Source organism: Lepisosteus oculatus, chromosome 9 (assembly GCF_040954835.1).
Source record: "Lepisosteus oculatus isolate fLepOcu1 chromosome 9, fLepOcu1.hap2, whole genome shotgun sequence".
Taxonomy (NCBI): domain Eukaryota; kingdom Metazoa; phylum Chordata; class Actinopteri; order Semionotiformes; family Lepisosteidae; genus Lepisosteus; species Lepisosteus oculatus.
This window is the reverse complement of record NC_090704.1, coordinates 4,184,548-4,204,292: the sequence shown is the minus strand read 5'-3', so window position 1 is coordinate 4,204,292 and position 19,745 is coordinate 4,184,548. Positions and strand designations below refer to the sequence as shown.

Below are 19,745 nucleotides of genomic sequence, written 5' to 3'. Positions count from 1 at the left end.
TACAAAAATCCCACAATGACTCAAGATCCATAGAGGCAGTTTCAATTATTTGATCACATGGATAGAGAAAATGATGGCAGTAAGCCTGACCTTATTAATCATCCCCAGCCATCAGAGATAACCTATAAAAAGGTTACAAATCAGAGAAATCGACTGGGCCCCATCTAGGCCATTTAGTAGGTGTCAATTAATAAAAGAATCTCATCCAGCTGCTGACTGAAACAGGATTCAACAACATGGCTGAGTAGCTCCACAGTTTCCCCTTGTGTCATCTGGCTATTGTTTCACAGTTCATGGGGACGTTCCTCTGACTATCTTGAATACTCGGGTCCCCTTGCAGTCCTCCCTGGTGAAGGCTAGAATGGTTCAGTTCCTCCAGCCTGTCAGTGTAGGCCTTTTCCTCCTTTTCGCTTCTGGTTATTCATATTCATGTGCGAGGCAACTGCAAAGAAGCGAGATCTTCCCCTGCCTAAAACTGAAACTAAAACATAGTATTCTAAATGAAGCCTTGCCAGTACATTTGATGCCCTCTCGCACGCTGATCAGATCCACAGGGACTCTTGGTGTGCTGTCCAGTCTGTTAATCGGGCCCCCTTCCATGTCGGAGTGTGGAACGTACCTCCAACTTCATTCCCCCCCTCACTTTAAACGTCACCTGTGGCTATGATGCTTACACCCATTCATTTGTGTAGTGAGGAGCTTTCAATTAACTAGGATCTAGAACAACTCTTATTTTGACATCCCAGAATGTACGATCTAACGTAAAACAGGGTATACAAGGCAACAGGAATTTCTGTAAGGGGTTAATTGAACCCTGATAATTGTACATACTTTACCTCCTTCACTGGGGGTATCAGTAGTATTTCACATGCTGTTCTCTGAATGGGCTGTCACTTGCTGGAGAGAGTACTTACCCACTGCAGAGAGGCAGCCCTGTGAGTGAGCCGCTGCCTCTGGTCTCTGGGGTAAGTTCCCCACCCCTCCACTACTGCTCTAAGGGCATTTGAATACACTGTCCTTTTAATGCTGTAGATTTGTCAGGACTGACTACAGCTCTGCTAATGATCACACGGACAGCTTCAGTATCTAAAAACTACCACAGCTTCACGAAGAGGGGATGATAGATTATTATAGCAATAATAATTGCTGTGCTGTTACATTATTAAGCTTGGAGCATGCATACTAAACCTCACCATAGCCAACAGAAGCAGTGAACAATGACATGTATTAAGGTCTCTCCACGCGGTCACTGCAGGTTCTCAGAAAGACATCAAAATGCATCTTGAACTATAATTTGCTTGTCTGCTGCAGGCACCAACTCAATATTTGCTAAGTAACATCTTCCCTACATAACAGCTGTGGACTTTGGTGATACTATTCCTTTGTACTGCATCTCATAGAAATGTTCTCATGGCCCAAAACCAGGGCTTTAAGATTTCTCAAAAGGCTTTCACACATTTTATTTTATTCTGAAATTGGGATCTGTATATTTACTGGCTAAGAATGAATTCATATTTTTTCCCTGCACAACTTGTCCAGTGTCAAGTAGGTCGGCGACCGCTGCTGAGGCTTTTAAAAAACATAGGTTAAATACCTACATACTGTAGGTTTATAAAAAAAATAGTTCATAATAGTTATCATGGCTGATCTGAAATGGTGCTGGACTAAAAAACGAAGTGATTGAAACAGAAGGGAGTTCAGTGCGTTCAGGAATGAACGAGACTGTATTCGTACCCCCCTTGTCACACTGAAAGCGCCAGGCAAGAGGAGATATTCCGGCAGCAGCCTCCTCCCGAAGTACAGGACCTTCATCACACGGACTTTAATCGACTATTCAAAGCAGCTGGGCGGTTGGGTTTTTCCAGATAAACCTCATAAAGATAAGAACATAAGAAGTTGCAAAGACGGATGCCCATTTGACCCACTGAGCTCATTTGCTACAGAGCTTTTGTAGCTGCGTGAATCATTCATTCCTGAGAGGAGCCCAGAGTCCTCAACCAACCGGCTGGGAAGCCCGTTGCGGATACCCACAATCCTTTGAGTAAAGAAGTGGTTTTGTTTTCCCTTGTCCTAACTGGATCCCCCATCTGCTTCCAACCTAGCTCATGAAATATACCATGACCTCACAGCAGTCCAACTAGTTTTCCTGCGGCACGGAAAAAAAAAGTTCACTTAACTTAGGACAACGGCATTCTGATGGCTTAACTAAGATTTACAGCCATATGTCTTGGAAATCTCTAAGCTTAGAAACTAGCATACAGTATATTACACCAATCAGCCGTGACTAATTAGGAGGTGTATACATTACTTAAACATTCTGCAGTACCACTACAAAAGAAGGTTTTGATGGTTAAAACATTTGTCATACATTAATAGGATATATTTTTACAGGCATCAAAATATTTTTTTTTAAAGTGAGAATAGTTTTCCCCGAACCACACTTATGCTGACAAGGTGTTATGGATTCTGTTATTGACATACGGAGAATTCCCACATCAGTGTGAAGCACAGAGGCACGGTGCAGTCACAGACAGGAGAAAGATCAAATTCTGCAGATGAAGATTCTCAATGCCTGCGGTTCCTGTGAATTTCAGCTCCCCCACCCACTCTCGGTCGATGTGCAGCGCGCGGTATTTTCTGCAGTGTGAAAGCAGGAAACGGTTCCGATGGGGTTTCCATTAGGTTTCCATGTTCAGCAATGCCCCCTCGATTGCAAAGCAAGATTCAACCCAGCACAAGTGCGACTTGGCGTCCCGCAAAGGTCACATCAGCAGTGCTTCTTCAGAGGCTCCCAGTTCAGTCTCAGAGAGGAACTGGGGTGGTCTGTTTACAGGGGCACACAATTGTGACTGCACCACATGCCTTCTGAAAACCACTGCTGCAGCTGGAGCCCCAGTAGTCAGTATTCTGTTTGTTTGTCTTTTCCTCTCCGGTTACAGAAATCTCTCTATAGTTCGTATCAGGAGGCGGCTGGTGGCGACCAGGCTGATGCATCTCCGGAGACTAGAACAGCCAATTCATATTATTTACTAGCGTTTGACTCCGAGAGTTTGTTTTCAATTGTTTTGGAAAATTTACTGCCACAAGCAGCTCCATTAAAGACTAGCGAGCAGGTGCTGTTCTATACGAGATTCACTCGCATTCACTGTATACTGGATCAATGCCAGCCATCGACCTCGCGGTACTAATCACAAGTTGCTGTTGCTGTAATACATCATTAATTTCCATGGCGTATTTATTCCCTGAGCAGGTAGGACACCGCCTTGTGTAGTAGAGGTAGTACTACACAAGGCAGGATCAGGTGCTCATGGGAACATCTGCACCACAGTGGGTAAAAGCAAGTATAATCCTCAGGATTGGTAGAGCAGTTTTATGCAGCATCCAAGTGAAAGTCCAGTTAGAAACTGGGTTTGCAGAATAGTAGGTGCAATTATTTATTTCATACTCTTGTGTGACATTTAGTTTACCATAGTCATGGGGAAGAAATCTCAAGCATCTGACTGCAATGTTACCTCTTCTGTTCTGTTAGATTACTTTGGCTCATGTTAAGGTTAAGTTTAGGCAATAAGACTGCTAAATAGCCAACCTGCAACTCCTTTAGCAAATCACCTGTAATGGCTACATGGACACACAGTTTTCACTGTATTCAGCATAACCCCACTACTTGTATATGTTGCATACACCATGGACACATAGCAGCTCTACTCATATTGAGTTTTATTCAGTTTCTATTACATCTATTATTATGTAACCTAATTTTCATAACCTCAATTTTGTGATTTTTGTGTTTCTGTGATTCTTGTGATTTCTGTGATTCTTGCGAGCTCGCGGAAAAGACATTTCATTGCCAGCAACTTCTGCTGCACGCTGTGTTGTTGTGCATTTGATAAATAAACTTTGATTTGTCTGGTGAGTTCTTGCAGAGCAGTTGCTACAGATTTCTCCTGGTCTGCAAAGCACCTGAAGGCAGAGGGGTGAGCAGGCGGCCTGCTGCAGAGAGCAGAAAAAGATCTTATTAAATAAAACGGACAGCAGGTTAATAGCTCAGGCTTACCTGTATGTGCAGAGGGGCTACAGGCACGACTAGTCAAGTCTTGACAGCCCCAGAGTAAAATCATACCAACAGGTCCACAGTACTGTGCAGCTAAACAAATGCAGAAAAACACACTGCAGAGCCTAACATACCTTGGTCCATCAGGAGAACCAAGGACACTCAGTTTGCTTATTGATTTTTAAAATGCATGCAGCACCTGAATCCACCCACATGGACAAATCTTCTAATTAGGCCCAATGTTTAATCAGCAAAGTGTTTTGAAACGTGAGGCAACCAGCTGTGCCAGAAATCGTGTCAGTTTTGGATGACCTTGAGGCTCTGAGCTGCCGCTATGCTCTTCGGTTGCCTTGATCAGAATGACAGAGCATTCACTTTTTAAAAAACAAAAAAAGAAGAAAGAAATCTTCTATTTAGCTCAATTTAATGCCTTTCTCCAATGCTCCTTCCTTGGTAACTCTTTGTTACTATGTTCTAAATAAAGGAAGCACTCTCTATTCCAGCATCCTTCTCTTTTTAAAAACCCATCTTTTACATGGAGTACTGTACATGCTGCTCTCTTTGTATTGTCAGGAATTCAAACAGCAATAGAATTGCAGATTAAACTTTTGAACTGGACACCCCCAAAGGCACAGAGAATGCAGCAAAGGAAATCGATAATATCAGTATGAATTCATTGGAGGACACAACCCTGCTGACGAAATGAACTGCAATTCTTTGCATTAGATTGCAAAGATGTATCATTATCTAAAATGTCTGCATATGTTTCAGAAATAATTGTGCAAACAAGGGTTTCTATCAAATGGATGCATGGCTTTGAATAATGACACTGAAATAAACTGGAATTCGTAAAAAGAACAAAGCTCTTTGATTGAACAGTCAAGAAAAGTTCCCTCAGCTGTGAAAGGTTTAGCAACACTTTAGCATGACTGATACATACTTCCTGCGAGAGTCAAGATTTCAGCTCGCTGTTGCAGTCAATAGGCCTGAGCTGTGAGCAGTGAGGATGGGGGCTGTCTGACAGCTGTCCTTTTCAATCTCCTGGGCTGTGTGAATCCCAGCAATGATCACATCAAGCCTCTATCTCTCCTGATTGCCAGGAGTCTGATTCAAGGGGCTTTTCTCCTGAAGGGGGGAGCAAAGGAACCTTCAACTCTTAATAATAGGGTTTAAGAACAAATATCACCAACTTTAATCAGAATCCCCGAATGTTTAGCTGTGAAATAGATTGCCTTCAATTTCCTAACTTGGTTAAGTTGGAACTAAAGTCAAGAAAAAAAAGACTATTCGACAAACATGCTGGTATCAAGAAACAGAAACACCTAAACTAATTCTATTTCCTTCTCAAATATCTCTCTCAGCCATGTCTATTAATGAGGACTGATTTACATCTAATTAGCATCTCCTTTATAAATACCTACATGAAGTGCACTCTCTTCCTAAATCATTGTTAATCTCTTAGCCTCTAGAATGTGATGTTACAAGGCCTTGTGTGGAGAAACGTAAAATCAAATCTCAGATTATCTCATAATAATAGCAAATGTGAAAAGCATTAAAATACAGATAAAGAATTACTTTAACATATACTTTAAGTCTTAACTAAATATCAAACTAAAAAAACCCACATATATACAGGCTATGTACAAAAAGGAGCTGGGAAAGGATTCTTAGCAAAGCTCCTTTTATTGCAAATAATGAAGCAGGGACAGACAGCTCCTAACAAATAACCTTGTTGAGTCCATCTCAACAAAATAGCTCAGAGCAACTTGCAACTGGTAGGTGAAGCATAAACACGTTTTCCTCTCCTGCCTTCTATAGTGTAACAGGGCTCATTTATTATGAGCTGTTATGGTGACTTACTTCACTTGAGAGTTAAGAAGCATCGCAGACCTGCTAGGTCAAATGAATGGTGCCCAAAGCCACACAGCACACTATGCAACATGAGAGTACACCCAAGTGACAGACAATCCAGTCCCAGGTGGGACACGGCACACATGCAACACTAGTGCCACAGCTATCTTTTGGTCACCACATGGATTTCAAACATATTTCTGATCTGGAATCAGTCCATAAAAGAGCAACCAGATACTTTCTGGTTTAAGGTACTGTTTGTCTAACAATTACAAGGGAACCTCGCACAACTGTTCAGAATCCTCAACCCACTGGACTTCTTCAGCATGAACAGTGAAACGAGCACCACAGGACACAAGTGCAGACTACATGGAGATGCATTTAAAACCGAACACGGGAGGTGTTTGTTTAGCCGAAAAGCTGTGGGGGTATGGAATGAACTGCCCAGCTGTGTTGGTACTGAAGCCGATACCCCGGGTTCTTCCAAGGAAAGGGTGGATGAGCTGCTTGGATCAATTAATTACAGTACTAGCCACCAAACGAGAGAGCCTGGCCAGTTGACCAACCCTTTTTTGTAACTCTCATCATGTTGTCATCTCGGAGACGGATGCTGACAGAACTCTGATCGACAGTCCTTTGGAATTAGAAGAAGGAGTTTTGATTGGGAGAACATGACAGGACTTCAGCTGGCACGGGCAAATTACAGCAACAAGAACAACGTCAAAAGATGCTGATAAAAACCCACTGGGTGACATGACTAGATTTGTGGCTCACTAGATTTACACACCTGCCTGTACACTCTGTGTATAATGTACAATGCCTGCGTGATGGTAACATGGATCTTTCTTGGGCCAGGCAGACAGGAACTGCATTCCCTCACCTTTCTGACCAGCTTAAAGCAACCCGACAAGGAGGTTATCTAAGAGTCCGCCCTGTTTAAAGGAGAGCTTCAAGGCATCTACTGAATGTAGTTTTTTTTATGTATTCTGCTCTTGGGGGAGCTCCTGTTGGTATTTCTGCTCACTAGTAGCTCCAGTTTTTTTGGGTTTCTGGAAAGTACTATAGAAAAAGATGCCAGGAAAAGGAATGGTAATCAGGGTCACAACAGCTGCATACTTTAACAGCTCCGTTTGCAAGATTTCTCACCTCTGTGCACTTCTAATTAGCTGCCTTTGTGCATTTCCTGGTGGCGACAGGCTCCTTTCAAGGCACGGAGCATGCAAGAAATGTGCATGAGACGCACGGGCAAAACTGCAGACAACAAAAGCAGAACTTTAGGGACTTATTTCAGGCCTTTCTCAGGGGCCCTTACAGCTGTAAACTGTTTCTCTCGGCAGAGAAAGGAATTCATGAATAATCCTCACTTCACAGCCTGATTAACAGGCACTGCTGGCCTCCATGGTAACGGCTTGTGTCCTTAATCCCAATTTAATTTGGACTGCTTTACTTAATTACATTAGCGGCGCGTCTACGTGGGCTAAGGAGTTGTGACACGGTGATCAATGGACAATCACAGTCTCCTTCTGATCTATTTATCCGGCCTGTTACTGGAGCCCGCGGAGGAGCTCAGTTCATCTTTATTATTGATATGTCTGCTTTTCAATACAAGGCGTACCGAGAGACTGATTACATTTGCTTATCAAAAATAGAACCGTATCACCAGGGGAAGGGTGAGTAAGGAATAAAAACCCGCATAACTGTGCGACTTATGTTGGCCAGACAAGTGTTATATAAGAGTATTGAACTATTACTACTAATCACTGGCCTTGATTATCAATCCTTAGTACCACCAAAAAAGCTGTGAGGTTTCTATGTCCGTTCGTATAGTCAGAGTCATCGCAGTGTGACAATGCCAGGGAAAAACCACAGTCTGACTTTAGCCATTGGTCACCTTGTGCTGGTCCCTTTCGTCACCCTTATAAACTTCGAACAGCTCCTCCCCATTCCATTCTGAGCACTGAGCCCTCAGCCCTCAGCGACCCTCCGATCCCAGGCAAGAAATAAAACCCCCCTTCCACTCTTTCATCTGATCATCCTTTTCAGTGTTGTGCCTCCGATGGAGGTGCTGGAAGAAAAGTTTTGCGCTGGTCTCTTAAAAGTCCCCGATCGACCCTGGGGGCACTGCAGTGGTTTCCCTGGGAAATTGCGCTGGTGGTGTTCCAGCCGTCCCTCCTGATAGTCAGCCAGGGGCCTCAAGGGGAAAGAAGTGCAAGAATTTCTTCAGCGCTGTGCAAATCGCTCAGCTCTCCTCATTCCCTCTGAAAGCACGTTCATCAGCGCCTGCAGCTACCAAACTGCATCCTTAGAAGTAAGAAGCTCACGATTATGCATGTTTTTTTATAAATTTACAAGGCTGTTTATTAAAGCTTAATATTCCATGTAACTCCCTGCTGTACAGTAATGTACTTATTACCAGTGCTTGCTGAAAAATAGTCAATTAATCTTTTTGACCGTTTTTTTTTCTCTGTTGCAGTGCAGTGTCTAAATGAGTGATGCAAATTACAGGCAGTGAATGCAGTTTATTTCCTGCAGTGCTCTTGGCAGTCAGAAACAGTCAAAAGGCAATGTAATGTTAACTTTGGGGTTCAAGTGAAACAGACAATTTTTCTAACCAAACCTTTTTTCATTTTTCAAATCGAAGGCGTCTTAACAAAATCTAATTTAGGAACTGCAAAAGCTGTTAACGGGGAGCTCATACATACTGCTGTGCAGCTCCAAATGAGGATCAAAATTTGGACGAGGCAATATTCACTTACATTATGACAGATATCGCTACAAAGTTCACACCTTTACAGCTTACAGTTAGCAGTTGATTTTTTAATAATTATGAAAAAAACAAATGCTACACAAGATACACTTACTCCTGATCACATTAATTTAGCATTTAAACACTGGTCTGAAGGAGGAATATTTTAACAGGCTTACCCTTTGTGGTAGAGAACAGAGCAAGATTGTGCCATTGAATTAGCTGAGGCTACGCTCAAGAGATCTGAAAGAGGGCAGCTGTGTACAGAGTCAAAGGAGATATACCGTGGTACAGCCCACCTTGTTTTCTAACTGTGGACAGATGTGCACTAGACAAGAAACAGCTTTTCATCCTCTTTCCAAACCTTAAAGCCTCACAAGCCCCAAAACTATTTAAAAGGCCACAAGCTGGACAGTGTCCAATACTGTATGCCATCTATCACACATATCACTTATCACAACTATCCTGTATGGTCCAAATGATTTAATGGATAGGTGATTAGATGGATGGAGTTATTGGAAAAACATGCTTTCTTCTATCTCTTGTGGGCAGCTGATAGATTGAGGTGCACATAGTGCCCACACATCTCTATTTTAAACCTCACCCAGTGATTCTCTCAGGACCTCCAGCTCAGAGAATGCCATCCATTACAGTGCACTCTGCAATCATGATGAAGTGCCGATGGAAATGAAGTCATGATGTTTTATGTTGTAGGAGAACAATCTGCCATATGGTGAAACAATACACTGTAGGGTCTCTGATCTAGCTGGTAGAGGAGTATTTCACTGCATATCATAACTCACTTTTTAGTACATGATTGATCCATAACCTTATTTTCTCAAACAGATTATAATGGGTTGAGCTCTGAAAGAGTAACACTGTTAAAGAAAATAAAAAAAGACTTACTGACCTCGACAGATAAACCGCCTGCCTGTACATAATTGTTGTAGACTATTCCAGCAATTAATCTTAAAAGAGAGGGCAGATCACAGCTTCAGCTAACAAAGGTGGCAGGCATTGTGAATGTACAAACTTCCTTTTCATCTTCTGGCAGCACTCTGAGATCGGGGACAGCAGCAGTCCTTCCCTGCTCGGCCCATTCAGAAAGAATCCCCTGGTTGCATCTCCAGTCAAAATGATACTCTAAACTTGCCTTCGTAAAAACATAAGGCTATTCTCGAGCCCAGCCCTAGCAGCGGATACTTATATGCCAGAAGTAAGTTCTACTTTAGAGCACGAGAAGGAATGATTTAATAAAGATGCTCAAATGGTTGCCATTTACTTTTTCCTGGATAGGACCACAAGCATACTGCATATTATATACAGTATATACTGTACACACAGTATATATACACTGTATACTGTACACACACACACGAGGATCGCCCAGAAAGTAATGCTGAGCAACCCACCTACATGTACACTGAGATGCTGCTTGTTACAATATTCATTCGTTGCATTTTAAATGTCTCTCAGTATCTTCAGACATACAGTTTACCGATTATATTCACCAAGAACTATAGAGTATGTATATGAATATGCATTAACTTTATGTAGCACAACGCTTTGAAGATGGAATCATCTTGCGATTTTTAATAAAGCCCTTTTTCATAAAGAATGTCAAATGTATAAAAAAATTCAAGGATACAGTATACATATAAACACCACTGGCAGAGTTGAAATTTCTAAGATGGTCCCATCTCCCAAGAGCTGTCAATACTTAATATTCATACCCACAATTTATAGCGATTGCATGAATTTCAAATGTCACCACAACACTGGAGGGTGCTCCTCATGTGGTACTGTGCACAATGGGTCTGTCTTCTCTTTATTTATGAGGTCTGCATAGAAAGACAATTAAGCAAGGAATGGGGCTTTACCATGGCGAGGGAGCGCTGGAAGGGACTGAAGCCGAAATCCCTGTCCCCTGAGCTCCTGCTCCGCAGGCTCAGAGCCGGGACAGGGAAATGGACAAAAGCAAGTGGTCAGAATGGGAGGGACTCTTTCGTTGCGCAAATCCGGCCCCATCATCCACTTGCACCGACTGATAATGGACAATCACCTCATTTGAAAAGTTTCTGTTGAATGTTAGTTTAATAATCTGTGTACTGTTGCGAAATGTGTTTTGTGAAATAAAGTTTATTTTGATAGAAAACAAATTCCTAAAGGGTTTACATAGACGTGCTACTCCTTAGAGCTGTTGTCAGTTTAAATTCTTCTTCTTTCATAAAACCTCAAGCAAAAAGCAAACTTTCTTGCAAAAGTGAATTTAAAGAGCCCGTGATGCACTGTATAGCTTAAGCAATGCAGCCTGATGAACCTGTAAAGTATGTACCTCTGCATGCATTCATTTAATTATTTGTAATCTGATTTGGGAAGGAAAATGATTCATTCAGATATTTGCATTCTGGGCAAACACTCAGATACAGGCACGTACTAAATCCACGAAAGATGAATGGCTTCAGACCATCGATGTGGTAAAAATATTGATTTCATCTAGTGCCTCTCAGACCTGTTGTTACTTTGTCTTTTTTAGAACCGTCATCTCACAAAAGCTCCATCACCTCCCCAGCCCTTATTGGAAATAAATGAAGTAAACAAGTGAATAGCTTGAGGAACGTTAAACTAGGAACGCAATTAATAATGTATGATGGATCACAGCTGGAGCTCTGTCTTCTTTTCTTCTTTATTTTAAATGTATTTGCTTTCTGCATCGCAGAGAGTCCCTAGGAAGTGTGCCAAAGTGATGCAACATCTTCCGACTGCAGATTCCTTTTTCCTTATTGGGTGGCCACACTGTCCAGATTTTACCTCGGCAACGTGGGCTTGCAGGAGTTTTCTTTACTTCCTCCTCTGGTGCCCCTGCAGGACGCAAGCAGAGCTTGGCCAGGGGACGCAGGGGTTCATTCACAGGGGGCAACATCCTCCCGCACGGCTCGGTGAGAAAAGGGCTCGGGACACAACGTCCTCGCTTGCTGGAAGGAAGTGAGCACCACAGCCCAAAAAAACATTCTCTTGCGTTGCGTTTCGAAAAAGAACCGAGCCAGCCATATACCGTATGGCACGTACCGAAAAATGCCCTCTTACAAGAGCAAAAAGTGGGAAAGGAAAGCTCACTCCCACAGGGTTCAAAGATGAGAAAAGGCATCTGCCCACTCCGTCGGTTTTTTTTTTCTTCCTTTGCACTAGCAAAAGATGCCCTAGTCACACTTCTCTTCAACAAAAAGAACAAAAAGAATCAAAGAATTGAAGTGACCGCCACCCGTTCACACAAAATAGATGTCTTGGCTGCAGCTAGAACTGTGGACAAAAGAGTCTGCACCTGCGGATTGGTATTGAGCTGGAAACCACCACCGAGTTGGAGGAATAATAACTTGCCAGCTAAAAAAAGGAATAAGGCTCAAGTCCTGAAACTCAGACGGAAGAGGAAAAGGAAGGCATTTCGATAAAATGGAGATATTGCAGCAAGGACCCAGGACAGTTTTACTATTATTCTAGGGATTCCCCCGAAAACTGTGATTTTAAGCTGCAGAATTTGCTCGGTTTAAAGAAGACTACTCATGAATTACTGCACAAAAGGGTCAACATAAAAAAGGAAATGCTGCTGTACTGCCTATTTGCCTGCTATGACTCATTTTTTTTCCAGCCATTAAATCTCCATCTACCTACTGCACGTAATGCGAGCCAAGCCTTTCAAAGCAGAACTGTGTTCCGCAGTACTCAAATTTATCAGTGAAGTCTCATCGCCATTCTAATCATCCCCACATGTTCAGAAAGGCATTGTCTTTGCATATTTATAGTCAATTGTTATTATACTTCACAAGAGGTCATTCATCACTGGCTGTTCTTTAGCACTTCTTCCAGTTAGCTTGCTTACTTAGTATATATTCAAGACTTCACCAATGATTCTAAGGCATATCAACAGCACGCTTGTGGAAAGTCATGTGTGAACTGGCTACATTACGCATTTTAATGGCACAGTTCTAAAGTGATTTCTAGCACAGTTCACACCTCTCTTTCTTCAGGACAGTTAAAACACGTTCGGATCTTTGTCGGCACCAAGGAGTTTAATTTCACAGCTCTTTGTGTAGACTTAAGCAGGGAGATGACACCTCAGAAAGGGAACCACACTCATTTTTTTTTAAGATAGAGCTTGACTACTCACTTGGATCTTGAAACACAGGCATGAAATAGTTTTGTCACAAAAAGGCGCACAAATTGAAACAAACAACTGTTTGTGGATAAAGCCACACCTCAAAATACACAACAGAGAGAGCAGTCCTGCAATCATAGCTCAGTTTTTGCAAGGCAATGAAAATTCTGTTCTCAAAAGGCCTTATTGGGTATATTAAAGCTTCACTGACTCCGTCAAAGAATATCAGACAACAAACCAGAACTACTGCTGTCTAATGACACCTCAAACCAGATTTGCACAGTATTCTTTAAATGAAATGTAATAAAGATCAGTAGGGATGGAGATACAACTGTCATGTCATTTTCATCAGCGTATCAGAAATCTCAAAGTTCAGTCTCAACGGGACACTAGGAAAAACCCAGGCGAGGGAATGTGAATTACAGTACACGATCAACAAATACATAAAAATCAAATCCTTTCAAATCAGCTTGGGAAAATCTCCCTTTGGCAGACAAGAACAATGGATAAATCCAATTACACAGGAGGCAGATGAAAAGTAAGTGCAATTTAATGTGATAACTAGCAGTGCACTGGGCCCACAGAGTAGATGGCTTTTCAGATAAAATTAGTTTTATCATTGTTTTGTAAAAATAATAATTACAGGCAAGGGAACCTATGTCAAGCTCATTAAAAAAGTAATTATTAAACTTTCTTAAATATCAAATGATATATGGAAATTACGATTTAATACTTCTTTTTTGGGGTCTTCTTGTAGTCTGTTTATAATGTAAAAATTGCCTTATTTTACAGGTTTTCAGGTGTTTAAATTGTATTACATATACAAAATAACTTACTAAAACAGCTTGGTCTTGGTACCAGCTAGTCTTTCAGAAATTAGATGGAAAAAATAAAATGCAGTTCATGAATGGACACTTTAAAACCTCAGCACAGTGATTTCAACCACGGCATTCAATATATGTTTCAATAAGCACGCGTGTGAAGATTGACTGATCTAAAATCTGTATTCATTCCAAAGCACTTTGCTAAACATGGCGATCCTTTTAAACTGAACAGCCTCAGCAAAATAAATATTCTAATATCCAAGCTAGTGCAGTCTCTGTGGCGTTCCGAAAGAAGCCATTGTCAGGATTTAACACATACAGTATTCCACAACCTTTCAAAGAGCTTTTTTTATTCTGATGATTAGAAGAACAGAAAGAGACAGAAGGCAACAATTAGGAACAGAACATGGGTCCTGCTGTTAGCTTTGCAGTGTGTCCCTCTCAGGTTATTAATATTTAAACTGCATGCAGCCCCAATTTAAGGACAGAAATGATTAGGCCTAACAATTAAGAAACTTATATTTGGGGACTCGCCTACATGTAATGCAATTTCAAGCTATAATGGGATTTTGTTTGTTAGTAATGATTAAACTTTCAGACGCGGCTTCAGTTAAATTAGGTCATATCCAGAGGCAGTTTGGAACTCTGCATGGACAACAGCAAAGACAGCCTCGTTCATCCAGCCCCTCGGTTCCAGGGATGGTTTTGGGGCATGTCCTTAAAAAACATCCTTATTCCGATACAGATCGGGTGTCCCTGGCTGAACTAGAGTCCCCCAGCAGACCTCATCTGCTGGTGAACATCTTTAGATTGATTCTCTCAGACCGGCGTGGCGCTTCACAGAAGGATCCGCTTTCGCTGACCGCTAGACACCCGAACATGAGCACATTTTTCAAAATCTTACAAATTTAGAATTAAGCACAAAGCCGTGCAGTGTGTGCCGGTACTGTAGGCCGCCATGTTTTCGCAAACCCCCTGGTCTCACCACAGACGCGAGCGCGAGTTCCCACGAAACCGCGACGCGATGCGGCCCTTCCTGCTCACTAGTCATCGGAATGCTGAATTTACTGTGGTGTACGAGCGAATAAGGACAGACTGCGCAACAGATATTACACTGCAGAAATGTTCCGACGTGATCTGCATGTAGAGTTAACAAGTAAGCTGTATTTGTCAGCACAACCGTCACAAAATTGAAAGCAACGTTTCCATTCGATTAAAAGGGATGTATTCACGAGCCTGCTCGATCACAAGGTAATAGGGCCATTTCACCTCACCGGAGGTTTTGTTGCCTGAATCGCAGAACGAGGCCCTGCGGATGCCTGGTCAATTTCATCGATGTCGTGATGTAAACTGGAGATTTCACAAGTTACCGTGCACATTTTACTTTCATCGCGGTTTGAAACACACTCCTCAATGCCGATCCTTTCTAACCCAGAAATATAAAAATAGGGTTGCAGTTCCCTTTAAATTCAACCACCGTAGCCGTTTCAGGAGGACAATTATGCTCCAATAACATAAGCTACACCTCTTGAGTGAATTCCGTTTGATGGCCGACAGAGCAGTGAGGGTATGCGACTGCATGTGGGGGGTCCTAATGATGTCATCGAATGAAGGCGGCGTGATGCGAGCTAACGAGCACAAGCACTCAGCCCTTTAACTGAGAATGCAGATTTCACAGTTGCGTCAAACAGGCATCAGCAACCCAAAATGGTTCTTCTAATCAAATGCTAGAACACACATCTGGGCTGTGACAGAGAGAACCTCGAGTGCTGACAAGTGTTAATTTGCAGATTGACATTTATAGGGTACTGGAGTCTCTAACATTTGCCAGTCTCTAGCCACAAGTGAGTCAACCTAGAACAACTTTTGGCGCGGACATATTATGAAACTATTTCTTGGCTAAGTCTTAAACAGTGTTTTTGTTTAACCTAGATTCTGCAATGCTGAAAAACAAGTGCCTGAAATCTCCAAATTAAATCTTCACACTGATAAACAAGCATATTTCACAGTTCAAAAATGAATGTGCTGATATTGAGAAAGGACACTTCTTGCAGGATCTTTAATAAACTATAGGAAAAACACACCTATTTTCTCATCTCATCAACAGTGCATAAACTGTTACCATGTACAATATGGGGTAAATACTTTTTATATTGAAAGCCAAGCATTCTGTTTTACTATAATGGAAATTTCTCCAGTTGAGTCAAGCAGGAATTGTGGAATTAGAAACCTCTTTCTTCATTTCCACTATTCACTAATTCATCAAAATGTTTAAAACCTATCCTTAAGAGAAACTGTTTCAGAAGGCCTTCATGCAAACGGACCAGTAAGCACATTCAGCAGGTCACCCTTGGATTGGAAATGAAACTGCTGATCACTTGAGGCAGAACAAGCCCTTCGTAAACAAAATTTACAAGTATTTACGGGCATAAGGCAGGGTACACCCTGGACAGGACGCCAGTCCATTGCAGGGCACCCCAAGTCCAAAATTGAACCCAGGGCCGCAGCACGGCAGGGTGGCAATGTGTACCACAGTCCTTACCAACAGCATCCTCAACAGATAAAGCTTTCTATGCTGTACTCTTAGATATGATGACATTTTTTCCTCGAACAATGAAATTTTATACGTTACAAAGCATCGCTGGTTTAGAGAGGAGAACTTTGCCCTTTCCTTCGTGGTTGACGAATGTTCCAGTTCAGAACTGGCAGTAGCCCTGGGTTCCTGGTATACAACACGTCTGTCTGCTCGGACAAGCTTGGAGGATCCTTCATTACCTTGCAAAGCATTCTTTTAAAAATTCTTTTTATCGCTTCAGTGGCTTGACTTATATTTCAACAGGGCAGGAATACGAAAAGAAAATCCATTTCTAACAAAGTTCAATTTTCATTTTGTTCCAGTCGCTTGGTAGCGGGCACAGAAATACTTTTCTTCATAAAGTGACACAAAACTTAAGATGGGGAATGAAGTAGTCTGTAGAGAGCTATATAGGTAACCTCTCTCTCTCTCTCTCTCAGACCGAACCAGGAACTGTTATTTCATTAGTTTAGTTTCAGGTTTATGAATGATAAATTCAAATCTAACTTGATATTTTGCTTTCAAATAGTAGAATTCTAGACTGCCTGACAGCAATTAACAGAGACTAAAAGAAAATCTCTTCAATTACAGTGTATTTACTCCATAAAGCTTATTCTATAGTGAGGGGCCGTAACAAATGAGTATTGGCACGAGCGGTATTTGTTGCATTTGTAATGCCTCTCAGTATATTTTAAGCTGTTGTCCCTGATTACAGTCATCCTCCGTCTCTCACAGTGTTACAGTATGTCACTGCAGCTGGTCGATTGTCCTGTCCAACGTGCTGCGTGGGTCCAGCTGCCCTCATTTAGAGATAGTATGGTGCCTCGCCCACAGAGGCGCAGCTATTTTCTCACCCTGCCACACAAGGAACATGGACGTCACCAGAACCCAGAAACCAAGAAGGAAACCAGGAGAACATCATGTTGCAGCAGGCAGTGCATAACTCCAGAAGCTGGTGCGATTGTTAAATATTAAACACTCCAGAGCACCTTAAGGGAATGACAATATATATGGGAAATTAAACTACAGTTGTAGCAGGTGGTTCCCTTCTGGCTGTTCTGCCTTCCTGGATTGTTAAAGATCCTTTGCACGCACCATTAAATCTCAGGGAGTGTCTTCCTCCTGATCTCACTGCGAAGCCTCAGCCCCTCTGGTCCTCTTCTTCCTGGGCCAGCAGGATACCTTAGCGGTAGGTGCCCGTGGGCACTCCGAGGAGAGGGCTTGTCCTCAGTCCTTTCATCAGCCTCCGAATCCCTGCCCGCAGGTGGGAGAGCAGACGCCTTGCCACACTCCCTGCCTTCCTGACAATCGACACGTGAAGCTGCCCTCGGTGCTGCCGCCTTTCATCCTCCGACGTCTGACACCTGGAGCCTGATCCCCTGCCAGAAAACTGCTCGACTGATTCTGATTAACTTTGCCTTTTGCTGTTCGCCGTCGAGCCCGTCTGCTCTGGTTGTCCGGCGGCACCTCGTGCTCCGCTGGGCTGCACAACCACACGGAATATTCCCCTTTTCTTCCAAAACACGAGCCGTGTTTCACAACAGGGTATCACCAAAGGATAATGAATCATTTTTCCCCCAACGGCCTTCCACAGAATGTCAAGACGGCCCTTCATTCGTCTATTTGTTTGTTGCGTTTGTCGTAAAAGAGCCGCTGCCATCCAGTGTTTAATTCAATGCGGTATTGCCTGACGATCCAAAAGATTTTTTTTTCTCCTTTGAAAAGTATTCCTCGTCGCCGTCGATTCTTCTCGTCCACCCACGAGGCAGTCTCATCCCCACGAATGAAAATAACTTTCCTCCTTCTCTGGGATTTCTCCAGAACAATAATGCACTTGCTACTACATGACCTCTGTGAGCTTAAGCAATGGAGTGTACATTCGATTTGTCTAATTTAATACCTAATGACTCTTCCATCTCCAAGATGGAATGTGTATTTTGCTGGTCTTGATTGCCCCTCTTCAAAATCCAGGACTACAGATTTTCCCGATTCTTTAATCCATCTGTTCTGCCACAGCCAGGGCTTCCTCAGTCTACTTTCGCCCAGCCCAGGGCCAGCTCCAAGAACACGCACAGCTTCCTCTTGCGGATATGGAGCACTGCACACCTCGCAGGGGCTATGCAGTAGGAGCCTTAGTGCTGCCATCTGACTGTTCAGTATGCCATTTCTTTCAGCTGCTTTTACAGGTACAGTATCTACACGGTTTTGCAGTTCAAAGAGGTTCTGGTGTTATTTGTCCCTCCTTCTCAACTTCTTGCTTCTTGTGACACCTAGAAAAACATGGACTGCACCATCTCTGACAGCTATCTGGATATTCCTCAAGACACAGCATTGTGATGTATTGATTTATTTTCTGTGCATTTGATCATATCACCTTATTAGTACTTATTTTGTTACTGAGCGCATTGTTTTAGAGCCTAATATTAAGGCATCCTAATTTTTGTTCATCATGATATTGTATATTTCTGTATTAACTAATTCTTTAATTAATACCACTCTCGATGGTGTGTTCTGCACTGGCAATATTTTAGTAATTTAAAGTTACCCTGGACAAAAGGTCTCACATACTGTATATGCAGTGTGTTTAGGAAGTCAGTGAACCTAGATGACCAGTAAATTCTGTTGCGCAAACAAATTCACATATTTTCAAAAGGCACTGACAAATATTTACTTAGCGATGGGTAAGAAGCGAGTGTCTAAGTGAACGAGGATAGAAATCCATTGTTCCTCCACTGAACAGCGAAAAGCAAATTAACTGTTCAGTTTCCCTTAGCCTGCCCAGAATGCACAGTGGTGTGCTCCACCAGAGGCACCGCTGTCATTCATCGTATGAAGCCTGGGCAAAGTCATGTGTCCTGACTGATCCCTGACAGGATAATTCTCCCATGTCACACGCCAGCCCACAGTGGAGAGAAGCAATTCATGTCATTCATGTCATTCATGTCAAGTACATGACCAAGCACATGTTAGCAGCCTGTGCCTGAAACACACAGAACCATTCTGTCGCTGTAGAACAACCACAGGTGTTTGCCGAGTCATATAACGAACAGTTCTGGCTACAGGAAGCTCGTGTCAACCCAAAGGCCAAGGTCATATTTATGCCCATGTTTCATCAGCTTGTGTTGGCAGATGGAAACATGCATATCACCAGGATTTGCTTTTTAATGCTGAAAAATAAACGCGTGTTTAAAACCAAACAAAACACTTCACACTGTTCTGGAGTCTACTTTCCCCCCATGAAAAACTGCCTTGCCCAGTACTCTTAATGGGTAGTGTTACACTAAAAGCCATTCAACGTGACCTGCATAGAGAAGAGAAAAGCAGTTCTGTCCTGAACACGCGTGTTTCAAGACTATTAGAAAGTGAGAAATGGTGACACGCAAAGTTGCTTTACTAATGGCCTATTATATACAGAATATCGTACTGCAGACTCATCTGTAAAAATGCAAGAGAAAAAAAAACATGGGATACGCAATTCACATTTGCCCTTGGGCCTCCTGGCTCAAAAATACTTACCAGAAAGAAGCAAAAAGAAGGGATAACAT

General features: G+C 42.4%; 1 protein-coding gene across 1 annotated transcript in view; it reads right to left on the bottom strand.

Annotated features, from left to right (window-relative positions):
* The window catches only part of slc44a5b (solute carrier family 44 member 5b), a 100,340-nt gene that overhangs the window by 55,137 nt on the left and 25,458 nt on the right, over window positions 1–19,745 (bottom strand). The window lies entirely within an intron of this gene.